General features: G+C 38.9%; 1 long non-coding RNA gene across 1 annotated transcript; it reads right to left on the bottom strand.

The window, feature by feature from the left end:
- Positions 1-1,118: 1,118 nt before the first annotated feature.
- On the bottom strand, positions 1,119-6,991 carry LOC125647016 (uncharacterized). The gene is made up of 4 exons (XR_008796208.1): positions 6,975-6,991; positions 6,530-6,568; positions 1,571-1,734; positions 1,119-1,326 (listed from the first exon to the last, which is right to left on the bottom strand). It is a non-coding gene; the product is annotated as an uncharacterized LOC125647016 (long non-coding RNA).
- Positions 6,992-7,727: the final 736 nt, after the last annotated feature.

Consider the following 7,727-nt stretch of genomic DNA (forward strand, 5'->3'; position numbering starts at 1 on the left):
ACAATGCACTGTGCACAAGGATTTTTTTGCCGTTTTTCCACCTTATTTGATCCTCGAGGTGAAAAAAAGAAAATTCCGAAACCTTATTGCACATCTACAGGACACTACCAATCATCCTCCAAAAGATCATTTGGCTACTGCATAAAATGTAAGAAGTTCTGGGAACCAGGGTTTGTTTTACAAAAAACGTAGTTTTTCGACCCACATTTGGGCCCCAGTCGGTTTTCGACCCAATTCGGACCCCGAGATTAAAATAAAAATTCCGAAACCTTATTGCCAATCTACAGGACACCACAAATTGTCTTCCGTAAGGTGATTTGGCTACTGCTTAAAATGTAAAAGGAGTTCAGGGAACAGTGTGACAGACGGACGGACCAGGGTAACAACAATATACCCGTGCTTTCTTTAGAAAATTGTAAAAGAAACACAAGATTTATGTTTCGTGTATATGAAGGGTAAAGTGAGGGAATGTGAGAATATTTAGTGTCTATACAATGTAGAAAATACTGAATATTAACACAGTCTCTATTAGCTGGGGTTGTGGACTAGCCTTTCTTCAGTATCCGAGGAATGTAAATACTGAATATTAACACTGTCTATTACCTGGGACAGTCGACTAGCCTTTCTTCAGTATCTGAGGAGTGAAAATTGGGCCCATGTTTGATATATTTTGTTGAACGATGTTTTCGAAATAAGTTGGGTTTCCATGTAAAATTGGACGATGCTTGTTTCCAGTGCATATACAAAACTGTGCATCAAATTAAATGCATGACTATGAATGGTGCAACGAATCTATTTCAATTTCTTTCGTCTATTTCGATATAGCACGATTTGTCTGTTTCTAATCACTGCAGTCAGCCTTTATGTGGTTTTCTTTCATGTCGTCTAGAATTGCAAATCAACGTCAGATTATGACTATGGGTGTTATACAGAACGTTTTAGTATTTATTTTTTACTATTCTTAAAGTATGTTAAATCAAAGAACACAATCAATATAACTCCCTCATTACAAGGAAAATGAGAATTTCAAAGGTAGGCAGTTCCCTGTACACACGAGCAGTTGTCTGGCGTCCTTCACGCATTGATTCATTTCTATATTCAAATTCTTCAAGAACAAATTTATTATTTCTTTGCAATTGGTAACAAATGTTTTTATTTTACCTTTAAATAGAAGTTATTTGAAATGTACATGCAACACTTGAATGCAGAGTTCTCTGTATTAAAATTTCGCGAAATAACATATTGTCACAACATCAGGTAGATTTCACAAAAAATATAGTTTTAGTGATATTAAGTCGAACAATTTTTCACTCAGGAAACTTCCATCTGAAAATAAAACAAACATCATTGTAATTCATAATATCATCAATATTATTTTTTATCATCATTTCATACATGGATTGAATTAGCTTTGGTTTTATTTTCGTTTTTGCGACTAATTTCCCAATCTCGGCAAACTAAGGAAAATATTTCCCACTAAACACTGTTAAACACTGAACATAGATTTCATCGTAGCAATCGCAATTCGGTTCCTCCAGCTTTTAACTAAAATCTACGTAGATCATTGTACCTTAAGAATAATGCAGAATGGAGTATTTCCTAAATATCTTCGTCGTCAGTATAGGAGAATCGGTTTTGTTGTAATCGGTGAAGAGCATTGAGAAGCCCAGACAGAGACCACACCGATCCCTCTTTGTTAGATCCACTGGTTGCTAGTGACGCTACTACAGGCTCCTGTAAACACACGGAAATTGAATTCCAACAATACAAGAAATACTAATATATTTTAGTAATTCTGTTTTTAAAGATACAGTTTTGGTTATCTATTATGCAAGATACTGCATTACTGTCATCAATAAATAAATGGAAAGCATAATTTGGATGTTATGTCTCCATATATTCACACTACCGTTTCGAGATTCTAATGTCAATGAATTCAAAATCATTATGAACTGGTCATGGTAGTGGTGCAGTGTATAAGCATCACGTTCGCTTAGTAGCCGGTAATTCGATAGTTCGAGCCCCGCTTGTGCCATGACCGCATCAAACCTAAGACGTAAACATCACTCCGTTTACCCATAATCACTGTAAATATCCTGTTTCCGGGAGCCTCTATCGAGTGTAGGAATATCTCCAAACCTTTTTAATACTACATATTTTATGAAATACAGCATACATGAATATCTAACCAGAGTTCTCGGAGTTAAACTATACACTCAAGCCTGCTGTCCTTCACGAATTCATAGCGATATAATTACACAACACTTTCCCATGTTTTGAAAAACATTTGATAACACAACAAACAGACACAATCCAAGAACACCACTGTAAAGCCGGGGAGCTACAGATCCACACGTTATAAGCCAGAGAGCTACATATCCACACGTTATAAACCAGAGAGCTACACATCCACACGTTATAAACCAGAGAGCTACAGATCCACACGTTATAAGCCAGAGAGCTACACATCCACACCTTATAAGCCAGAGAGCTACAGATCCACACGTTATAAACCAGAGAGCTACAGATCCACACGTTATAAGCCAGAGAGCTACAGATCCACACGTTATAAACCAGAGAGCTACAGATCCACACGTTATAAGCCAGAGAGCTACAGATCCACACGTTATAAGCCAGAGAGCTACACATCCACACCTTATAAGCCAGAGAGCTACAGATCCACACGTTATAAGCCAGAGAGCTACATATCCACACGTTATAAGCCAGAGAACTACAGATCCACACGTTATAAGCCAGGGAGCTACATATCCACACGTTATAAGCCAGAGAACTACAGATCCACATGTTATAAGCCAGAGAGCTACACATCCACACGTTATAAACCAGAGAGCTACAGATCCACACGTTATAAGCCAGAGAGCTACAGATCTTCACGTTATAAGCCAGAGAGCTACAGATCCACACGTTATAAGCCAGAGAGCTACAGATCCACACGTTATAAGCCAGAGAGCTACAGATCCACACGTTATAAGCCAGAGAGCTACAGATCCACACGTTATAAACCAGAGAGCTACAGATCCACACGTTATAAGCCAGAGAGCTACATATCCACACGTTATAAGCCAGAGAGCTACACATCCACACGTTATAAACCAGAGAGCTACATATCCACACGTTATAAGCCAGAGAGCTACAGATCCACACGTTATAAGCCAGAGAGCTACAGATCCACACCTTATAAGCCAGAGAGCTACAGATCCACACGTTATAAGCCAGGGAGCTACAGATCCACACGTTATAAGCCAGAGAGCTACAGATCAACACGTTATAAGCCGGGGAGCTACAGATACACACGTTATAAACCAGAGAGCTACAGATCCACACGTTATAAGCCAGAGAGCTACAGATCCACACCTTATAAGCCAGAGAGCTACAGATCCACACGTTATAAGACGGGGAGCTACAGATCCACACGTTATAAGCCGGGGAGCTACAGATACACACGTTATAAGCCAGAGAGCTACAGATCCACACGTTATAAGCCAGGGAGCTACAGATCCACACGTTATAAGCCAGAAAGCTACAGATCAACACGTTATAAGCCGGGGAGCTACAGATCCACACGTTATAAGCCAGAGAGCTACAGATCCACACGTTATAAGCCAGAAAACTGCACATCCACATGTTATAAACCAGATAGCTACAGATCAACACGTTACAAGCCAGAGAGCTACAGATCCACACGTTATAAGCCAGAGAGTTATAGAACCACACGTTATAAGCCAGAAAACTACACATCCACACGTTATAAGCCAGAGAGCTACAGATCCACAAGTTATAAGCCAGAGAGCTACAGATCCACACGTTATAAGCCAGGGAGCTACAGATCCACACGTTATAAGCCAGAGAGCTACAGATCCACAAGTTATAAGCCAGAGAGCTACAGATCCACAAGTTATAAGCCAGGGAGCTACACATCTACACGTTATAAGCCAGAAAACTACACATCCACATGTTATAAACCAGATAGCTACAGATCCACACGTTATAAGCCAGAGAGTTATAGAACCACACGTTATAAGCCAGAAAACTACACATCCACACGTTATAAGCCAGAGAGCTACAGATCCACACGTTATAAGCCAGAGAGCTACAGATCCACACGTTATAAGCAAGAAAACTACACATCCACACGTTATAAGCCAGAGAGCTACAGATCCACAAGTTATAAGCCAGAGAGCTACAGATCCACAAGTTATAAGCCAGGGAGCTACACATCTACACGTTATAAGCCAGAAAACTACACATCCACATGTTATAAACCAGATAGCTACAGATACACACGTTATAAACCAGAAAGCTATAGATCCACACGTTATAAACCAGGGAGCTACACATCCACACGTTATAAGCCAGAGAGCTACAGATCCACATGTTATAAGCCAGGGAGCTACAGATCCACACGTTATAAGACGGGGAGCTACACATCCACACGTTATAAGCCAGAGAGCTACAGATCAACACGTTATAAGCCAGAGAGCTACAGATCAACATGTTATAAGCCAGATAGCTACACATCCACACGTTATAAGCCAGAGAGCTACACATCCACATGTTATAAGCCAGGGAGCTACAGATCCACACGTTATAAGACGGGGAGCTACACATCCACACGTTATAAGCCAGAGAGCTACAGATCCGCACGTTATAAACCAGATAGCTACAGATACAAACATTATAAACCAGAAAGCTACAGATCCACACGTTATAAACCAGGGAGCTACAGATCCACACGTTATAAACCAGGGAGCTACAGATCCGCACGTTATAAGCCAGAGAGCTACAGATCAACACGTTATAAACCAGATAGCTACAGATACAAACATTATAAACCAGAAAGCTACAGATCCACACGTTATAAGCCAGAGAGATACAGATCCACACGTTATAAACCAGAGAGCTACAGATCCACACGTTATAAAACATTATCATCTTGAGGCGGCAATGCAAGAATACGGATTAATAACATATGAATAGTTGGTAGAAAAAGCGGTGCCATAAATCAAAGGTTTTATATTTGACTTCTAGGATTAGGTCTGTAGCTCTCTGGGCTGTACTATCTATTCCATTTTGTAACTACAGTGTGCATTCACGTCTACTTATCCTGTAAAACAATGGGCCGATTTCAAAATGGAAAGGTGAAGATAACTAACAGTGATCAATCTCATAACTTCTATAAAGAATACAAAATTAAGATTAGCGCAAAGACGGACCCTTAGACATTCCAGAGGTGGGATCAGGTGTCCAGGAGGAGTAAGCATTCCCTGTCGACCGGTCACATCCGACGTGAGCTCTATATCTTGATTAGTTAAATGGAGCAATCTGCAACCAAAATCAGTGTGCAAAGAACGACCCAACAATTGATATGCAATACGTTAGACAGCCTTTGGCCCAATGACAGGTTGTATTGGCAAACTAGAGCGTTATTACGACCATAGAATTTGCGAAATGCTGACTTTTTAACGAGACTGTTGAAACCCCTGCACCATCGACTATTTTATCAGTATGTTGCCTCGATTGAAAAAAGTGATCATATGTAGAACAAACTCTTGCGTATCGAATCAACTGAGAGACATAAACACCATATGCAGGTGATAATGGAATATTGCTACATAAATATGGAAATATGACGATGGAAAGGCTGAAGTCATCTCGATTGTCATAAAGTTGAGGTGTTAGTTTGCCGTTAGCATCTATGTTCAATAAAATATATAAGAACGAAGCAAATGTGGAAGACTCTTTGGTGTCTTTTATTTCGGGTTCACTGGGATATATCGAATCAACGTATGAATTAATTAAAATTGGTAACGTATAAGTTTTACATTATGATCCCTGGGTCGAGGCCTCTGCTGGTGGACTGTTAGTCCCCGATGGTCTCTACAGCCCAGTAGCTAAGTACTTCGTTACTAGCTTGAAAATACGGATGTATATTTAATTGCTGTGATAAAATTTAGAAATTCATTTCCAAATTAAGGATTATCTCCCTCATGAATAGCTCTTATCCTTAGACGAATTTGACTCCACTTTTTGGCACTCTGTTTTCCCCTAACATAGCTCTACAAGTTTATTGTTATTTCGGATGTCAAATATTTCGGTTGAGCATCACTGAAGAGACATTATTTGTCGAAATGTGCATCTGGTGCATAAAAATTGGTACCGTATAAGTTTTACATGAATGAAAATGATTATTGTCAACATAGCAAAACCCGTCGATCCATTAAACGCCGAGTTGAAGGGCACAGCAAGAGACCCCTTCCTCTCATGCTAAAATAGGTCAAACAATAAAGTAGCACAACCCGCGCCCATTGAAACCCCAACAAACCGCATGAAGATCCTACCACCAAAGACCACGAAGACACCGCCAATAAGGAACCTCAGCATCTTTTCTATATAAGTTCAAAGCACCTGCGCGCTAACTATGTGTTGCGCGGACCGACATAATTCAACTTTTGTACAATTCCTTAGTTTAAAGTTAATCTTTTATAATCAATACCAATTTGCAACTTACCTGGCGTACTTCTGAAACATCAGAATTTCGTTTTCTGTACTGAAATAAAAAGAAGTCAATGATAATTATGGATGATCAAATAAGATGTTCAGTTGAGAATAATAGAAATTATATTCGCTAACGTAATTCAATATGGTTATGAAGAACATGTCAACTAGCAGAACCATGGTGGCAGATCATGTGACTTTACAAGTGCGGCTTTTTACCGAGAATTGAATGTGCACAGCAAAACATTCTTACACATGTCAATCTTCTGCTATATATCATGATTCACAACCATGTTCAGTGTAAATACGGCATAAAGTTTGATAAAATATTCAGTATTATGGAAGACATTGTCACATAAAGAAGTTTAAAGACGACTTAGTCAGGTTATCAAAAGGTCATCCATCGTTATGAAAGAAACATGATAGATTTTACAATTTAATTCAAAAACAAAACTTACAGCTCCTGGGCAATTCTGAAAAATAGAATATTATAGGATATTTAATTTTCGTGAAAAACACACACTTGGAAGCAAATTAGTGCATTTAAACTGAAGTATTCCGTGTTTTTTTTCTGACAATAAATTCGTGTAAAGTTTACATGTAGTTTCAAAACTAAATACCATACTATACGATGATCACCATAAATGAATAAGTAGTAAAACATAACGCGAGGCGACCAAATAATAATAATTCTAATTAAAAAGAAATAGAATCAAAGGGCCGCGACCAGCAAAAGCATGTATATGTCTACACCATATCCCCCCCCCCCCCCCACCAAACCAGAAATTCTACACCACACGTGTAAGATGTATATTTTCGAAATGCTAATCATTCAAGCTCTGAATACATATTCATTGGATTAATAGGACTTTGATTTACTGCACAATCTAGAGTCTACATTTTAAAACATAACAGCCTCTGAATACCATCTCGGAATACCGGTGTTGTAACGTATGATTTCCACTCAGATCCGCATTAGATTTTTCACCCGGGAAACATAAGATATTCCTTAGGTGAAACAGTTCTGATTTAAAATGCCCTCGTCGATGACACTACGTCCCACCTTACAATTATCGGGTTTATAGTTCGATTATTAGAATGTATTTACTAGATGGAAATAATGAATTTAATATGATATACCGGTATTTGCAAAATTAATTAGTCTGGTTGTCCTAATGGGATTAACACCCCTGCATGGCCTATTCCTATTT

The sequence above is a fragment of the Ostrea edulis genome, chromosome 6 (genome assembly GCF_947568905.1).
Source record: "Ostrea edulis chromosome 6, xbOstEdul1.1, whole genome shotgun sequence".
NCBI classification, from domain to species: domain Eukaryota; kingdom Metazoa; phylum Mollusca; class Bivalvia; order Ostreida; family Ostreidae; genus Ostrea; species Ostrea edulis.